Source organism: Lepisma saccharinum, chromosome 18, assembly GCF_977018435.1.
Source record: "Lepisma saccharinum chromosome 18, izLepSacc3.1, whole genome shotgun sequence".
Lineage (NCBI taxonomy): Eukaryota > Metazoa > Arthropoda > Insecta > Zygentoma > Lepismatidae > Lepisma > Lepisma saccharinum.
The window spans coordinates 48543056-48562693 of record NC_139246.1 but is presented as its reverse complement, the minus strand read 5'-3'; the positions used below and the strand labels follow the sequence as shown (position 1 = coordinate 48562693).

Sequence of the window (19638 nt, the reverse complement as noted above, 5' to 3'; positions counted from 1 at the left end):
GTCGATTCCTGCGTGGATTCCAGCACTCCAACTTGATCTCTGATGTTGACGACGATACTCTGAAGGTTCTCAACTTGATTCAATTTCGAACTTTTCTCGGTGAGATCGTTCACGATGCTTCGCATGTCGGTAAACTGCGTGTGAAGGTCGGCGACGCTCTGCGAAGTGGGCAGCGTCGACACCAGCGAAGCAAGTTCGTCTCGAATCTGTTCCACGTTCGCCGTTTCCGTTTCTAGTCGTTTCAGCATACGTGATATGCTCCTTTTCAAAGCGTGTAATTCTTTTGAGGTGGGGAGATTGGCCACCCTACTCTCGAGATCGCTCAATGAACTTTTGATGTCGCTCGAATCGGATAGTGCCGTCACCGCCGTTTTCAATTTTTCCAAATCTTCGCTCGAAGGTACGCTCGTCCGTAACGATTCCAAGTCATTCTGTATGTTGTCCAGTACGTGATGAAAATGAGCAAGGTTTGATTCGACGTTCAAATTTTCTAAATATTCGATCTTCTGCTGAACCGTGCTCAACGTGTCTTGTATGCTCGTCAACGCGTTTGCTTCAGCGTGAATATTTTTAATTTCTTCGTTGATCAACTCCAGAGATGCCTGAAGCGTAGCGATGGTGGTTTGAATGTGTTCGAAATCTTGATAAGCCTCCAATTGAATTTTTATGTTCGCGACGCTTTTGCCGATGACTTGCAGTTCGTCTGACGATGGTAGGTTCGTCATGGTATCTTCCAAAGTCTGTAACTTGGATTTAATTTCTTCCAACGTGCTGGCGAATTCTTCTTGTAATTTGGAAACAACAACATGCAAGCGTTCTACATCAATATCCTTCACGACGGTTTGAAGTTCAGAGAAATTCTTTTCGATTGCCGAAGTTCGTTCTTCGATTTCGAGTTTCAATTTTTCCAAATCTTCATTTTTCGATTGAAATTGCTGCAATTTGGCCAAATCATTTTGAAGCTTATCCACGCTCAACTGTATATTTTGAACGTTGTCGTAAGAAGGTACGTCGACATAATTTTTTATGAGCGTTTTCAGTTCGGAATCGATTTTCAGAATGGGGTCGAGACATTGCGTTTGGAGCGTAGCGATCTCGGACTCTAAACTTTTGTTTAAGGTCTCCTGCAAAGCAATCAAATCGCTCCTCAACTTTTTAATTCGGACGTCCAACATGAGAATCTCTTCTGCGTGGTCTACACGCTTGGTGTTGCCGAAAATATCGTTAGGCATTTTGGTTAACGGTTATTTATAATAGGATAGACGATTCGTAATTCTACGAAGAGAGGAATAAGTTTGTCGTAATCTCCTAGGAGTTCCACGTATAAACAATCTCCTGCAGAAACATCGTACGTAATGTTAGAAAGCATCTTGTCGTGCTTGATTCGAAAAATGTTCTTGCCGGTAGATATTTTGATTTCGCCTACGTTTTCCGGATTCACGGTAATTTGAAGTTTTCCATCGATCGGAATTTTGTAAAAATGTAAATTGTTGTTAAAGACATAAAACATCTTGCCTACATCGTCATCCAATTTCGTCCAAATGCTATTAAGGTGAACAATCAGTAGACCGTTGAGTTTAGTTAACATGGAAGGTAGAAATTCATGATCTGTCGTCGCGCGGTGTACAGTCTCCATGTTGGTTTGTTTTCGGAAACCAAAGAGATTCATAGGTATGCTGGTTATTTAAAATACGGTCAAAGTTTTTTTTGTAATGACAGTCAGTGTTTTTTTTTTGTAATAACTAACAAAATGATTTTTTTTGTTTTTTTTGTTTTTGTTTTATGAATCTTCTGTTGAAGATGGGCATATGTTGCAGGTTTTGCTTTCTGCTAAGCGATAGTGCCCCCACGGCAGTGTGTGGATTCCACATTGGAGAACACACCTCTTGTCGTCGTTGGGATCCAGGGCAATCTTCCTCACTTTGTTGGTGGTCAACACATGGTCGACGCTCTGGATGCGCTGTTCTGCTCTTAGAACCGACGACCTGGTCTTGAGGCAATCCACGAAGTCCTCGAATGTGAGATGCTCCCGAACCACCTGTCTGCCGACACCCTTGGCCTTCTTGGTAACGCTACCCTGGGCTTTGATGGTATAGGCCTTGGCGCGAAGACCTGCAAACTCGAGAATCACATCTCCGTCCTTCTCATCTTTGAGTTTGCCAGGCACCTTCTTGTTGCGGGCCAGGATACCGCTCTGGTTCGGTTGGGGATAGCCTGACGTGTCAAAAAGGTTAACCAAAGATGGAACTGTGGCTATATCCCCGTATGCGTCGGCTGTGTGAACGTGGTACACCAAGCTGTCCGTGTCCGTGTAGAGAAGAGAGATGTTGTGGCCGTAGTGTGGACGTAATATGTCGTAGTATGTCTCGAACATGTGGAGCTTGCTCAGATCCAGAACCGTGGCTCCAACGTAGATGGGCTTGGTGAGTTTCACCACACCTTGCTTCATATGAATCAGAGCCAGCTGCTCGTTATAGATTGTTCGAGACTTGAACAATGGACTCGCGACAAGCTGACGACATCGCTCTTTCCTCGTCACCAATTTTATGTCCACGCGATTCCGTACATTCTCCATGGTCTTGCCAAACACTGCATTATTCATAAGCTTGAAGAAATCCTTATCAAGCTCGGACGTGGCTGCGGTGCGGTATTTAGTGTTGACTTCAATATATGGACGCAACCATGAAGAATGCTCGAACTTGAGGATGCGATGAACTGCGTGGACCGTGACCCCTTGCTGCATCAACCACCGGAGATTCCGGTAGTGCAGGACGTAATTCTTCTTGGGTTCGAAATCCATGACGAGCTTCGTCTGGTTGGAATCGGGTGGACACTTGAACTCGGGTGCAGGGGGAAGATCGCAGAACGAATCCTGCAGCTTCTCGGAGAACTCAAGGTCCACCTCGGCGAAAAATCCGCATTCCGAATCGTCGAAGCTTTCGATGTCGAATTTGGAAGGATCGGCCCACTCGAACCCTCTAAAGGGGAGTGGCTGCATCATGGAGTGCCCGTACAAGTTATTCACGTCCGTGTGCATGATGTAGCTCGTCGGTTGGGTGGAGTCGTAGCCAGTAGCCATGTGATGGTTGTTGCCGCGCGCGTGCCGTTGCGACACCTGGACCATTCCACCCCGCACGGCACGTTCCACAAACAGCACCATGTCTACGTCCGAAAGAAGCTCCAGCTTGATTTTCGTCACCAGAAACATGGCTGACCACGCCAGTCCGGGGAGACTATAGAAGTAGGCGGGATCCAGGTGGTAGATGTTCATAGCGGTCGCCCGGAACGTCTGGAACACATCGGCGAGGAGCGTCACATCAAGTCTGAGGTAGGCGTCGTGGTAGTCTCCGAGAGTTCGACAACCTAGCTCGCGCCACATGGACTGGGCGTGATGATATTCTTCGTCGGTGATGTTCGAGCCTCGTAGCTGACTGTAGAACTTCGCCTGGGGAGGTAGCGACGTCTCCGCAAACTTGGTAGAGTCGGTGACGTATTCGTAGGGGTAGACCCCCTTACGCCTGAAGAGACCGGCATCCAAGTTCGGAAAATTTGCAGAGGTGATGCGCATTTGCTCGTCGCTAAGCTTCCCTGCGAGAGCATCGAGGCTGGCCGGGAGGAACCTCAGGGAGTCGAGGAAGCGAAGCTCGATGCTCCTGCTTTTTGAGTCGGCGGGGATCGGCACCCACTTGCTGACGCTAATATAACGCTCCTCGTTTTGTGCCAGGACATTGATTCTTGCATTGTCGTATCCAAGATGCTTGATCAGGTGGTGAAAGTCGTACCCCGAGCCATTGTGAAAAAACACAGGGATGAAGCGCGAGTCCCGGGCCAAGCGGTTGCAGTCGTTGCACCAAGGACCAACGTACCTACCGTTAAAGTGATCGTGGTGATGGACTTTACGGTTGTTGATGCTAAACTCACAGGTGCACACAGGACAGGTAGTAGCCTCCTCGTGTCTACGTTGATCGTCGGGGGACAGTGGGAGCATAGACTTGGGGGTCAACAGCACCTTCCCTATCTCGATGGCCTCGACAACCATCCTCTCGAGGAAGTGTTTGGCTGCGTCGGGACCGCGATACACGTAGGGCTCGGGGGCAATGTGTTGGTCCCGTCGCACCACAACGTATGCGAAACTGGATGCCTCGTGGAGTTGGTAAGGGGTGGTGGAGGAAACTTCGGGATCGGGATCGCAAGTGGACAGGGGTTTGAGGAAGGCCTCGAAATCCGCGATGATGATAGCGAGGTGCTCCACCATGGCACCGTACATGTGGAAACACTCCACGGTACCAGGTTCGGGCAAGTCTGCCACCCCAGGCTCGTTGGCATTGCAATAGAGTTTGTGGCAAGCAAGCTTCTCGACAGCGATGTTGGAACCTCTGATGCGGTGATAATCCTGCTGTTCTTGATTATCAAAAATAGACAAGCACCTGCGACAAACTTCTATGCTACCATTATGCTTGCTTTTTTGACTCGACACCAACCGGGAGAGCGAGCGAATGAGGGTGTAGTGATGGCGAGTTTCATCCTTGATGAGCAGAAGGTGAATTTCCTGCGCACCGTCGTCGTCTACGTCGCTCACCCGGATGGGGTACACCACATTTTCGTCAGTAAGGCCATAAACGTTAATGGCCAACCGCAGGTTGTGTGTGTGGGCCTCGAACTTGCAAATGTCCGAGACCTCCACCGGGTAGTCGATCCCAGCAATGGCATCTTTCAGCTCTGGCTCGTAGGGTAGGTAGTGGTTAATTCGGTATGGATGGTTTTTCCAGTGGACAGGGTGCAATGCTGCAAGCACACACCATACGAAACACTTGGCGTCACTGTTCTGAACATTCAGAACAGCCTTCTTTTCCACAATCGCTTCTGGTAAGGGGACGTAGCTGGAGGCGGAGAGAGGCACAAACTTGCAAAGTTTGACGCGCAGTTCGTGAGGCTCGCCACACAGCGAACCCCCCGAGCCCTTGGCTTGATGTTCCTCCTGCTTTGCCACCAGCTCCTCGACAAACTTGTTGTAAATATCCTCGAGGTTGTCGACATCCGCCAGATGCAACGTCTTCGCCTTGGTGTTGTGGCAGAAGCTGTAAATTTCATCAGACGGCTTCTTGTACCAGCAACGAAGCGATGCGTAGAATTTGGTGGAGTGCGTTGCAAGCGTATCGCCGAGGACGGAAATAATTTGCGCTTGCGCGTTCTCTAAAAAGCTACGCACGTCGCATGAGCCCTCCGAAATAAAAGGAAAGTCCTCTAACGAACGCTGGAAAGCAGACTGGTCTGCTTTTATCGCAGGCTTGACGCGTTTGGCGGGTGGTGCATTGATGGAGGCTGCTTCTGTCTTCCTCTTGGTGGAGGTCGAAGGCTGGGCCCCAGATGTATTTTTGCTTAGGCAAGTAAGCTTATGCTTCTTGACATACGCAATTGTAATGTATTTATTGCATCCGGAACACAGTTCGGTGGCAGCCAAATGCTTGCTTGGCACGCAGGTGCGACAATGTCTTGCAAAATTTTTGCTTGATATGGCTGTTTTGCACACAGGGCAACTTTTCATGGAGCGCATTTTTTTTTGGGTATGTTTATTTATATGTGATCGGTTGGTGGTAGAGTGTTGTCTTCCTCAAATATGTGCTTTAATCAACCCTATAAAAAAAATTGAAAAAATATATAAGAAAAATATGATTGTAGATAGAAAAAAATAAATATTGTATGCATGTGTAATTCTATTTAGCTTATTTTTGCTAGACACAAATCTTCTTCAGATTTTATTGCCCACTAATATATTTTTCTACCAATCTAATAGAGGTGTGAAACTATGAAAATGTTCTGAGACAATCTTCTCTAGAATATTCTTCCCCAAAGCTAATGTTAACAACCTGTTGTAACCTAAGCATCGTGTGTATTGCATCCGGCGAAGCCACGCTAACGCCCAAGCAGCTCGCTATTATGTACCTGCACGCTCCGGATATGCTGACGATCTTCCATCCCAGCTCGCTGTTGTGTGCCTGTATGCTCCGGTTATCTCGCTCGCTCTGAAACAAAATATAAACAAAACAAATTGTATACACCCAAGCGACCCGCTATTATGTACTTGCATGCTCCAGATGTTGCGGGGTAGGTGTACTGACGAGGCTCACCGTTGTGTAACTTTCGTCGTCCCAAGGCCTACGTATTGTTGATAGCACACGCAGAGAGGAGAGGGAGCAAAATTGTAGTTTTTCTAGATGTGTTTGCGCCATAATACAGAAATAATAAGAGGCGCCAGCGCGTGCACGTGTGTGTGTGTGGCACATCGTTCCCGAGAGAGGTTTACAAAAGTCACGATATACAAACATTAGTGTCCCCGAGACTTGGAAGATTACGATAAAGTGCATTCGTACTTCAAAAATGAGAAAATGCATTATTTACTCATCACGCTGTGTCAGCGCAACGAATAAATACGCGAAACGTAATCTACCGATAGGCGCGCGCGCGCGTGTGTGGCACATCGTTCCCGAGAGAGGTTTACAAAGGCCGTGTCCGGATTGGCAAGCGCTCCACCCTGTTCTCTCCCCGTTGCTCTCGCGTGCACTCGAAGTCGCGTCCAAGTCGTCCGAATCTGCATGTCCCCTTGTAGTACGGCTGTCACTTTTCCCGCCAGGTGTCAGCCCGAACTTCACCCACTGCGTGGGGGGCGCAAACAAACATGTCAATGATTTCCACCTAACTACTCATATTAAAAATATAACACGCTATTTCATCATTTACGTTTTCTGCATTATCGATAAAATATTAAAATATAACTGAGTTTTACATCCTCTAATCAGTAAATATTGCCTGTACAAAATAAAAATTAGAATATGGCTGCCAAGCGCAGCGTCACAGCGAGTTCAAGCGTGCATCTGTCGCGCCTCTCTGCTCTTCCCTCCGACTCCACGTCTACCGCAAATTCGGACAACAAAAATTAGCTGAGTCCCCGGATGTAACGGTGCAGGTGACATCTGCTGCTGATTCGGACGCAACCCCCGGTCACCTCCACTAGTCAGTGTTGCCCATTCGTAGGTTAGCTTCGTTTGTAAAATATCATATGGTGGAATATTCTTAAGGTGAGTTGGCAACACTAGCAATTAATGTTGCAGAACCCGGCCACCTCCACTAGTCTGTGTTGCCCATTCGTAGGTTAGCTTCGTCTGTAAAATATCATGGTGAAATATTCTTAGGGTGAGTTGGCAACACTGGCAATTGATGTTCTTGAACTCGTGCACCTCCACTAATCAGTGTTGCCAACTCCCATTTGTAGGTTAGCTTCGCCTGTAAAATATCACATGATGAAATATTCTTCAGGTAAGTTGGCAACATTGAACCGCAATTGATGTTACCAGTGTTGTCAACTTCTATTTGTAGGTTAGCTTCGCCTGTAAAATATCACATGGTGAAATATTCTTCAGGTGAGTTGGCAACATTGAACCGCAATTGATGTTGCCAGTGTTGTTAACTTCTATTTGTAGGTTAGCTTCGCCTGTAAAATATCACATGGTGAAATATTCTTGAGGTGAGTTGGCAACACTGGCAACATCAATTGATGGCACTCAACCCGTGCACCTCCACTAGTCAGTGTTGCCAACTCCCATTTGTAGGTTAGCTTTGCTTGTAAAATATCATATGGTGAAATATTCTTGGGGTGAGTTGGCAACACTGATCGCCAATTGATGGCGCTCAACTGAGCTGATTACACTAATCAGTGTTGCCAACTCCCATTTGTAGGTTAGCTTTGCTTGTAAAATATCATATGGTGAAATATTCTTGGGGTGAGTTGGCAACACTGATCGCCAATTGATGCTGGTGAACCCATACACCTCCACTAATCAGTGTTGCCAACTCCCATTTGTAGGTTAGCTTCGCTTGTAAAATATCACATGGTGAAATATTCTTGGGGTGAGTTGGCAACACTGCGAGAAAGCCTCAAGCGTTGCCAGCTCCTTGCTTGAGGTTAGGTTATACCCAAAAACAAAAACCTTGGTGATTTTTTCGAGTAAGAGGTTGGCAACACTGTGTACCTCACTATACCTCATTTTCGGGCGTGGAATTCTCTTTGCTGTACTACTCTGTAAGTTAGTTTCGTCTGTAAAATATCACATGGTGAAATATTCTTGAGGTGAGTTGGCAATATTAAACCGCAATTGATGTTGCCAGTGTTGCCAACTCCCATTTGTAGGTTAGCTTCGCCTGTAAAATATCACATGGTGAAATATTCTTGGGGTGAGCTGGCAACACTGCAAGAAAATGAGGCTCATGCCTTACGAGAGAAATCCATTAAGGCGAGCCTCACCGAGCCTCATTTTCGGGCGTTGAACTCTCTGATCTGCTCTACTCAATTTCTTCCCACACTGAAGCTAGCATGTCTGTTGTAACAGACTCCACGGCTGCATCAATCCCGCGTTGCAATTCAGGGAGGTCGGCAGGTAGCGGTGGCACTTATACATCCTTTACATACCCCCACAAAAAGAAATCGCAGGGGGTGAGGTCGGGAGATCTTGGGGGTCATTGCAGAAGAGCCACGGCATCCTCACAATGACGACAGATCCATCGTTGGGGAAAAACAGCATTCAACCAATTCCGTACTTCACGATGAAAGTGTGGGGGCAGATGCCAGATGATGTTTCTTTTTTGCTAACGATCCAGTTGAGGGTAGAACCATTGCTGGAGCATGTCCAAATACGCAGTACCAGTGATATTGTTTTCCACAAAGAAGAAAGGTCCATAAACTTGTTCTTTGGATAGAGCACAAAAGACGTTCACTTTTGGCAAATCCCTCATGTGCTGCACTGTTTGGTGTGGATTTTCGTATTCACTCGTCCACTAAGATGAAATGAGGCTTCATCACTAAAGATCACACTTGTAAGAAAATCATCTTCCATGTCCAGTACATTTTCGCAGAAGTTGGCACGGGTCACATTAACTTCAGGCTTTAGGGCCTGTAACAGATGTAGACGGTACGGCCTCATGTGCAGTCTCTTTCGTAACACCCTCCAAACAGTGGTGGACGGCATTGACAGTTCTCGACTCGCCCGCTTTACAGATTTCCTGGGACTCCGACCGAAACTTGCTCTGACCTGTTTCACTTGCTCATCTGGTGGACGTGGTCTTCCGGAGCTCTTCCCTTTGCACAGGCATCCCGTATTCTTAAATTGGTTGTACCATCTTCGGATGTTGTTATCCGATGGGGGATCACATCCATATTCCCGCCGAAAAGTACGTTGAGCTCCAATTGCTGAGTTACACCTTGCGAATTCCAAGAGACAAAGGCTTTACGCTCAGGAGTCATCTCCATCTTTACTACTAGCGCCGTGCTGAGGCGGAGTTACGAAACATCATCTGCGAAGTAGAAACAAAAACTGTTTGAGTTACCTTTCCTTTTAAGGTATGTTTCATTTCTGTAATGTATATGTAATAGAAGATACACTTAATTGAAACCCCGATATTCATTTTGGAACACCCTGTATTTTCGGGTATGTTACATACTTAGGAGCCATTTCTCCACTTTTTATTGAGTAATGCAGATATATTTCTGGGATAAATATTCAAAATATGCTTTCCATAAAAAAAAAAAACAGTAATTTTATCTTATTGTGAAAGGCCCGTAATATTTTGGTTACTTAAGAATTTTGGACTTCGTTATTAGGAACATGTATTCTGTAATATGTTCATTATATAACAACTAACTAACTCTCTAGCCTTTTTAAACCCGAAGGCTTATGGCTACAGCAGCACAGACCTTCCATCTGTCCCTATCCTAGGCAAGATCAATCCAATCTTTTCCATCCTTAACGATTTCCTTTAGGTCCATCTCAACGTTATCCTTCCATCTTCGTTTTGCTACAGGTCTCTTACCATCATGTTTCCCAACAAGAATCACGTAAACTCTTCTTTCCTCTCCCATTCGTGCCACATGGCTTAAGTCTTCATGATTTAATCATTCTCATAATATCTGGACATGAATACAAATTTTGCGGTTCTACATTGTGTAACCTTCTCCACTTACCTGTCTCCTCATCCCTCTTAGGTCCAAATATTTCTCCAAGTATTTTATTTTCATAATTGATGTTCCTCTTTTAATGTTAGGGACCAAGTTTCACATTCATAGGAGTACTGCAAGCCAAATTACTGTTTTGTATATTTTAACCATACAATTTAAAATCCATGTGGCTCAGTCGGTAACGCGCCTGACTACCATGCTAAAGGTCCCGGGTTGGATCCCCGGCCGGTTCAAATCCGGGAACTTTTCTAACGATGGAAGCGGCCCCGGCGCCCACCCAGCGTCGAATAACATGGGTACCTGGGGGAAACCCTGGGGGGGGGGGGGGGGTAAAGGCGGTCAAAGGCGTGATGCTGATCACATCACCCCCACTCACGACCGGATCAAGAAAGTGTGGGGCGTTACCCCCGCACCCCCTATACGCCTTCATGGCGTTGTGCTACACTTTACCTTTTTTTACCTACTTTTTAATTATTTAACTGGAAGGATTTACAAATTATAAGTGAGTCAGGAGCCAGTCCATAATACAATTCATAACCAGTATTCTTGCACGTGTCTTTGCTATAGTATCTGTCAATTTCTTTTTTCGGAACTTGCTGTTTCTTTTTGGATCATTAATCATCTCGTATGCAGTACTAAGCCATAGTTCGGAGACCTTGATATGAAGAAAAGTAAATAGGTCAACGTAGCAATAAGCCAGCAAATTTATTTACGACTCTCATTAGAGTGTGGATTTGCTCTCCGCGGTCGATTGTTGGCGAACAATCCCTGCTCTCGGAGTGACGTTTCCCTTCAGAACCAGTCGGCTTTTACGCTTGACTGAACCCCCGATACTTTCTTGCACAATTCCGCGCAAGAAGCACTGAATTAATGAGCCCCGGTTCAGTCACCAATTGGTAGCTTTGATTTTTTTGGCTCGTAAAAATTAGTCGAGGCAGTTGGAACATTTTCTACAGTCGTTGTTCATTGAGAAAGAATGGTCCTTGTGTCTGGATAAGGTTGGAGGTTAACAAGCTATATACATGTAATCGTCATTAGAGGTGAATTCAATAAAAGTTGTACGTGTTATACTTTGATATACCTATCGAGGGTGGAGGGGGTGGAGTCAAATTTTGTCCAAAGATAGTTTTGTCCATTTTCTGGGTCAATGAAATTGCCCACAACTGGTAAGTCCAGTGTGTGATTCAAGTGTAAACAAGACATTTACGTGGGAACTTTTATTATTATTATTTTGTATGTACCAATGTATATCCAGTACAGAGAATTAAAACTCAGTGGCACAACATCCCTTTGAGAACCAATGCATACCAAGCGGATTTTCATTGGGTGATGCATGGTCAGCGCATCGAGTCCCATCGTAGCTGTTTCCTGACTTCCAAGACCGAAGTCCACCACTACTACCACAGATTCCCAATTGTCTTTACGATGCTGGCTCGATACCGAAATTTTTGGTGCTCCCACAAAGAATAGAACACAGGACCGCTCCCACGAAAGCGAGAGCCAAACAATTTTTTTAACAGTGTGAGATTATTTTTTTTATTATAATAACTGACACATAATATATGTTACTAATAACTAGGGCTTGGAAGTTTAAGACCTATAAATTGCCAAAAAAAAGACATAAAAAGACCTAAAAATATATAAAAAAAAGAACCTAAAACGGAAAAAAGGAATTTAATGAATAAAAATAATACAAAATGCTGGTGGTATGGAACACACAGTGCGAAAAAACTGAAGGTTCAAAACAAGAGAAAGTTACCACTTACAGCGCGATTTTCCAGACAAGTTACGGTTAAAGGATATTGTACCGTACCTGCTTCAGTCGCCCAAAAATGTTTTTCTCTCGTTTCAGGCATAGTTCAAATGTATTTCTTTCTTTCTTTCTTTTTATTTCTTTACTACAGAAAGGATGTTTAAGAGCTGATGGATGAACTGTTGATGATTCGAATTGAGAATGGGCAGTAAAAACGTAGCCGAAAGAAGGTGAAGTTGCAAAAAAAGCCGTTAAGACCTAAAAAAAAGGCTAAAAAAAAGGACCAATAAGCCAAAAAACGGCGAAAAAGGCAAAAAAGGACAAATAAAACCCACCTTTTTCTGACCTACAATGACCCAAAATGAACATATATTATGTTGGGCCTCGTCTTCTGACACTAAGGAAAAAAAGGATTTTTCTTCAACTTCCGAATCTACTGATAACTAAGCCCACTTTTTTATGTAACGGAACATTAAAATCGGCACTGACGTACACGTTGGGGCTACATTAACAAATTATAAACAATAGTACCGAGGATTCAAAGATATGACCTAAAAGCACTATGCGGAAGACTATGTTGCCCAGTCATGATGTTCGCACTTATATATGTAAAAGTAAATAACCACATCCCATCCAACAACCTATAATTACTTTCCTATTGCATATGTATTTCAAAGCCTTCAAATATGAGTATGGAAAAAAGGGGTATGGTTATTTTCTGAAGAATTACATTAGTTTAAGTTAATTCATGCAATACCCACAGTTTCCATAAATAGGAACAGTCTCTTTTTATAATATTCCTCCAAGCAGTACGTCAGCTAATTTCCTTGCGACTCCAATTAGACCGTGAATTTGTTCTGCGGATAGGCACTTGCATCACCAAATTTGCAAATTTATTAAAATTTACAAGTAAATTGCACTTTTGCTAACCTCATCGGACCTGAGAGGAAAAGCAATGAATAATTTATATGATTTCGCAAATTTAACAGTTATTTAGCAAAATATTATTGTTGTTGTTGTTAAGTTGTTGTCTTAAGGCCACTTTATGCACAGATAGGCTAATCGGGACTGGACCTTCAGTTTAAAGTAGAATCCGAACCACTATGTGCCTCCAATCTAGAAAAAATAGTCCTCGGCACTATTTTTATAGGATAGAAAACTTTTTGATTCTGCCCCTTCCCCCAAAGTATAGCCCCAAGTTCAATTCTAACCCGCCCCCCTCACCAAGTTTTGTTCCACGTCATGCCCATGGCTCTTCCAGGTCGATTGTTGGCAACAATGCTTTGGTAGTGACGTTTCCCTTCAAAACCAGTCGATTTAACGCATGGCTGAACCCCCAATGAAGTGCAATTTTCAAAGTAATGGGGACTATTCACCGGATGTTTACATTTCTGTCCTTCCTTGGCGCGGGCGGGAACTTTACTTCCGGCTTTCAATAGAATAACATGGAGTTCAAGTAGTGGGATTGATGCTATTATAAACTCAATTTTAAGTGTACAAAAGGCGAGGCTATTTGATTGAATAATCAGATTTGCTTACACTTAAAACAAAGCCAAGAGGGGCCTATACCCCAATTTTTCAGGTGTGATATGCTCTGATTTTTAAGAAATTCTGAATTTCTAGTGTAGAAAAGGCGAGGGCTCAACAGATAGATTTACCCATACTTAAAACAATGGCAAGAGGGGCTTATACCCTAATTCTTCAGGTATGGAGGTTTGGGTTTAAGTCCTCATAAAATGTGAAGCCTCCCCTGATGGCAAAATGATAATATTGTTGCCTTGTAAATAAGGGGCTCTGGGTTCGAGTCCTGATAAAATATTTAAGATTGAAAACATGTGGCAAAATAATATGTCCACAAGTGAGATTTTGAGAATAATTACTGCTAGTTGATAGCCCCCAGATCTGAAACCCTCCTCCCTCCTCTGCTCAGACAGATTCGGCCATGTATGTAAAGCTATATCTGTGTAATTGTTGTTTATAAACTTGTCAAAAATATGGCTTTTTTGTATGAAAACATGCAATCCTGAATACAATTCTGGTTTTGTCTTGTTCTGTTAATATAAACACAAGTGAGACTTACAGAATATTTATTGCACAGTTCAAAATCCAATTTTGAATTGTATTTAGTTGATATAGAGATGAGGTTTTAAACCTGGTGAAGTGTGTTGCACATCAACATAATAGAGCAAAACTATCACCAAAACCTAGTTACTGCTGTTGTTTGGGTATAAAAGCACCAGCTCAGCCACTAACTGCTGAACCCAACTGATATTTTTTATTAAGCATAGAATTTTGATTTGAATCCCAAGAAATTGTATATAATAAACAACAACAACAAAAATGCCAAAACAAAAATATTGCAATCAGTGTAATAAAAATATATCTAGTTCTCATTGGGCTAGGCATTGCCGTATTTGTAACTCTAAGAAATGCAGAAAAGCTACTAAATTGTGTCCAAGATGCCATAAAATATTAAGCAAGGCATATTACAAATGGCATAAGTGTAATTCTTATGTACAGTCATCAGCATTGCCCCCACAACCATCCACATCTGGTCTGAAAAGGAAGCATGAAGCACCTCTTAATGCCAGAGCAGCAAAGCAGCCACGCTATGAACCTATCCATAGCAGTTTTAATAGCCAATTAAGAGATTATCGGTTTGTATCAGAGCCAAGATGTGGCATTAAGAATTTTTTGAACAGTAAAAAACCTGATGTACAGGCAATTCTTAATGCACAAAATGGCTCTTATAAGCTGTCCCTCAAATTGTATACTCAATATAAGAAACCAAATGGCACAAAATTTACACAGCCCCATATAACAGAAACTGTACCTGTATATTCAAATACAAATTTAGACAGAATAATAAGCAGGTTGATAGATCAATTGAATATTAAACACTCTGAATTTGCGGCAAAAGAGTCTGGATGGAGCCTATGCGGATCTCCACACAAGTTATATGTTAATATTTCTGAATTCAGCCCATTACAAGGATCTACATATCTGCCATTACCTGCAAATATTAAAAACAAAAGAGCCGTGGTTAATATAGAAAATACCGACCAGAAATGCTTTTTGTGGTGTATATTAGCTGCTTTGTTTCCAGTTTCAAGAAATCCTCAGAGAATAAATTATTACAAACAACATGAGCACGATTTTGATGAGGCAATGGAGGGTTTAGAATATCCAATATCTGTTCAGAATATTGATAAATTTGAAAAAAGGGCCAGGGATATTAATGGCAAACAATTATCTATTAATGTATTTATTTGTTCCACTGGCAATTGCCCGATAGAACCTCTCAGAATCAGTACAATTGATGATGAATCTGCTGTTCCGATTGATTTGCTCTTAATTGAAGGGGATGGCACATATCATTACACTCTGATACATAATCTTGAAGCTTTAGTCAGAACACAACTAGACAAATCTAATAGAATATTTAAGTTGTGCAGAAGATGTTTATGTGTATTTGATGGTCAAAAAATGGTAAATAGGGTTCGTGAAAAAAATGCAGAAATTGCCAAAAACAAGTTAATTGAGCATCTGAAATACTGTGGCAACTATAAACCTGTTCATGTGGTGATGCCTAATCCAAGTGAAAAAGCAAAATTCAAAAAGTTTGAAGCCTTGTTGGAACACCCAGCATATATTGTCTGTGATTTTGAATCAAACCTCAAACCTCTTGCATTCTGCAATCCAGATCCTGAAGAATCTTCAATTACACCATACCAGCTACATGGACCTTCCAGCTTTTATTATGTGATTGTACAGGATGGTGTTGTTACTAAAAAAGATTCATACTTGGGGCCAGATGCCATCAAAATATTTGCACATAGAATAGAAAATGAGTGCCATGACATAGCATCTAACATCTTATTAAAATCAAAACCCATGTTGCCTTTAACAGAGAAACAGATTGAAGATTTCAACAATGCAGAAAAATGCCCGGTATGTGATTCTGAATTTTCAGATACAAAAATCAAGGTGAAACACCATTCTCATACAGATGGTAAATTCAAAATGGCCCTGTGTAATAGCTGTAATATTAAGATCAAGAGACCAAAATTTGTCCCTATATTTTGCCATGGAGCATCCAATTATGATTTTCATCATTTGATCAGATATGAGGGGTTTGACAAGCAGAATTTAAATATTTTAGCTGAAAATGATGATAAATATATATCTATTAGCAAAATAATTAAAGTTAATGGTGTTCCTATTCACATAAGATTTATTGATTCTTACAGAATTTTATCTGCTAGCCTGGCCACACTGGCCACTCAATTATCTGATGATCAATTCAAAATCACATGTGCTTTGTTTCCAAATCAGGACCTGAAATTAATTAGGCGGAAGGGTGTATATCCATATGACTATGTTACAGATTTTTCTAAATTTGATGAGTGTTCCCTGCCACCAAAAGAACAGTTTTACAGCAAAATCAGAGCATCTGGAATCACTGATGATGATTATCATTATGCCCAATTGATGTGGAACAATTTAAAATGCCAGACATTTGGTGATTATCACATGGCATATTTAAAATTTGATGTGACCCTCTTAGCTGATATACTGCAGGCATTCAGAAAATCTTCTATGAAAAATTATAGACTGGACCCAGTGTATTTTTTCAGTGCCCCAGGCCTAGCATGGTCTGCAATGTTTTTAAACACTAAAAAGCAATTGGATCTGATCAAGGATCAAAATAAGTATCTGTTTATGGAGGAATGTATAAGAGGGGGGATGGTGCAATGTTCTCAGAGATATGCCAGAGCAAATAACAAAGATATTTCTGGTTATGATCCAGAATTGCCATCAAATTATATACAGTATGTAGATGCAAATAGCCTCTATGGTTATGCCATGATGCAAAAACTGCCATATGCAGGGCTTGAATGGGTTGAAGATTTCAATATTGAAGATCTTAAGAATTTTGATGACAGTGATTATGGCCTCTTCTTAGAGGTTGATCTGACAATTCCAGATGATTTACATAACAAATTTTCTGATCTGCCCCCAATTCCCGAGGTTCAGTGCTCACCTGGCTCTAAACAGAAGAAATTGATGATGACTCTGGAGCCAAAACAAGGTTATGTCATATATTACAAAAACCTCCAGTTCCTGATGAAACATGGTGTTCAAGTAACCAAACTTGGCAAAGTTTTGAGATTCAGGCACTCAAGATGGTTGAAACCATACATTAATGCAAATACAGAGCTTCGAACATCTGCAAAGAGCCAATTTGATAAATCTTTGTTTAAATTGATGGTCAATTCTGTGTATGGCAAAACTATTGAAAATGTCAGAAAACATACCGATGTTAAAATAATTACTGACCCCAGCCTGAGCAAAAAATTGGTTGCAAAGCCTAATTTCAATTGTAGAAGAATTTATGATGAAAATATGGCACTTTTCAACATGAAAAAAACAAAGATTAAATTTGATAAACCTATTTATGTAGGGGCTGTGATATTGGAATTGGCCAAATCACATATGTCACAATTGTATTATGATGTGTTGAAACCTTTTTATGGTGATAGTGTAAAATTGATGTACATGGACACGGACAGTTTTATTCTTGATATTCAAACAGAAGATGTTTATAAAGATATGTCCCAGCCTGAATTGTTTAAATATTTTGATACCAGTGAACATACAAGGATTCAACACCACAACAAAAAAGTGCCTGGCAAGTTAAAAGATGAGACACTTGGTGATGTTATTGTGGCATTTGCTGGGTTAAGTGCCAAGATGTACAGTTTTAAAACATGTAGTGGTGTTGCTGCCAAAAAGGCCAAGGGCATTGGCAGAGTAACTGTTGAAAAAGAGCTTGAATTTGAAGATTATAAAAATTGCCTCAAATCCCAGAGTTTAATCAAAACATCAGAATCCAGAATTCAGAGTATGGATCACTTATTGACTTGCAATATTGTAAGAAAAGTGGCTCTGGACCCACATGATGATAAGAGATGCATTTTATCATGTGGCATACATACTTTACCATGGGGTCATTGTGATTTGAAAAATGGGATTCAATGCCCAAGCACAGAGCATGATTTGAAATAAATAAACATGCCTATGAACTTATTTGGGTTTAAAAAACAAGGTATTATGGACCTGCCAACCCCACAACCCTCTTCTGATATGCTGTCTAAACTGAGTGCTTTGTTAATTATTCACCTGAACAGCATACTTACAGATATTGATGATAAAACAGGCAAAACATTGTATATATTTAACAATAATTTAAATCATTACCAATTACCTGTAGGTGGGCAATTGCAATTTATTACAACCCCTGAGGGCAATGTTAAAATTTCAGTAGGGAGAAATATTTACAGAATTAAGCACTCAAACATGATTTCTGGCACTGTTTATACTGTTTCTGCTGGTGACTGCTTATATATTGAGGTCCCTGGATCTTATGATAAGCTTATACCCTTTTTTATAGAATTAAGAATCAGATACTCTATAATAAATAACCACTAAACAAAATGCCTAATGATATTTTTGGCCATACAAGACATGAAGATCACAGTGATGAGATTTTGATGCTTGATGTCAGAGTCAAGAAATTAAGAAGTGATTTACAAGCTTTACAAACCACACTCAATGCCAGTCTTCAATTAGAAATTACAAATTTGCAATCACAATGCATGGACCCTCTTCTTAAAATTGATTCTGAACTCAAATTGTTGCTTCAGAAATATACTGATTTGGCCACATTGGATAATTTTCAAAGTTTAGAAGAGGCTGTAGCAGCTCTTCAAGCCAAATTTAAGACCCAGGCCACCAATTCTGAGCAATTGAAACAACAATTGGAAGAGCAGATAAATAATGTCCAGACACAACTCCAAACAATTGTCAAAAGCATAAAATCACAAGAAGATTTTGATCTAGTGATTTCCACTCTAAAGGAACAGATTCAGTCATTACAGATACCTAATCTGGATCCTCTGAACAATGCCATAGCCGAGGTTAAAGAAAAAATTGAGACACTTGAAAATTTTATGAACAACTTGCCATCTTCTGATGCTTTGAATGCAATAACTCGGAGTGTAGCCAATATTAAGCTGCAACTTGAAACATATGAAGATTTTGGAAAAATTCAAAGTTCCATAACCCATCTTGAAGGTACAATAGCAGCAGTGCAAAGTGATTTGGCAAATGTACTAGAATCCAGATTGCCCGGAATTGTAGATACCCTTGTCAGTGTCCAGCACCAAATCACAAAGCTTGAAAACCTCAACACTGAATCTGAACTATCTCATTTTCATCACTTGATAGATGATATCCAAACAAAACTTGAAATTTTACAACAATCCACACCCTCTCAGGCAGATATAGCCCTGCTCCAAGATGCTATGCAAAATGTGGCTCATGCTTCTGAATTAAATGATGTGAAATTGGCACTTGAATCTTTGCAAAATACAGTATCAAATCTGCCCACATCACAGGAACTTAAAAATATTAAGAGGGCAGTGAATAGGATATTGAAATCTGAAGATATCAAGAATATCCAGGCAGAGATCAAACATCTCACTCAGACAGTGGCCACTCTTCCAACCAATCAACATATTAATGAATTGCATGCCCTATTTGAGGATATCAGAAGACAGGTCCATGATCTTACAGCTCAAAATTCAAAATTGGCAATTGTTGAAAATTTGCAACAAATTGTAGCTAATATCAAGCAACAGCTAGGAACCATGGAATCCAATCAAGCAAATGCTCTGTCTGTTTTTGCCACCCAGCTCCAAGAAATTGTGCAACAATACAAAAAACTTGTTGTGGACATAAAAATCAAGCCAGGCCATGATAATGTTGTTAGAACCATCAATGAGCACCTTGAATCTGTAACAAACAGATTGCTCAC

General features: G+C 41.6%; 1 long non-coding RNA gene across 2 annotated transcripts in view; it reads right to left on the bottom strand.

Annotated features, from left to right (window-relative positions):
* The window catches only part of LOC146002562 (uncharacterized), a 503824-nt gene that overhangs the window by 322386 nt on the left and 161800 nt on the right, over nt 1-19638 (bottom strand). The window lies entirely within an intron of this gene.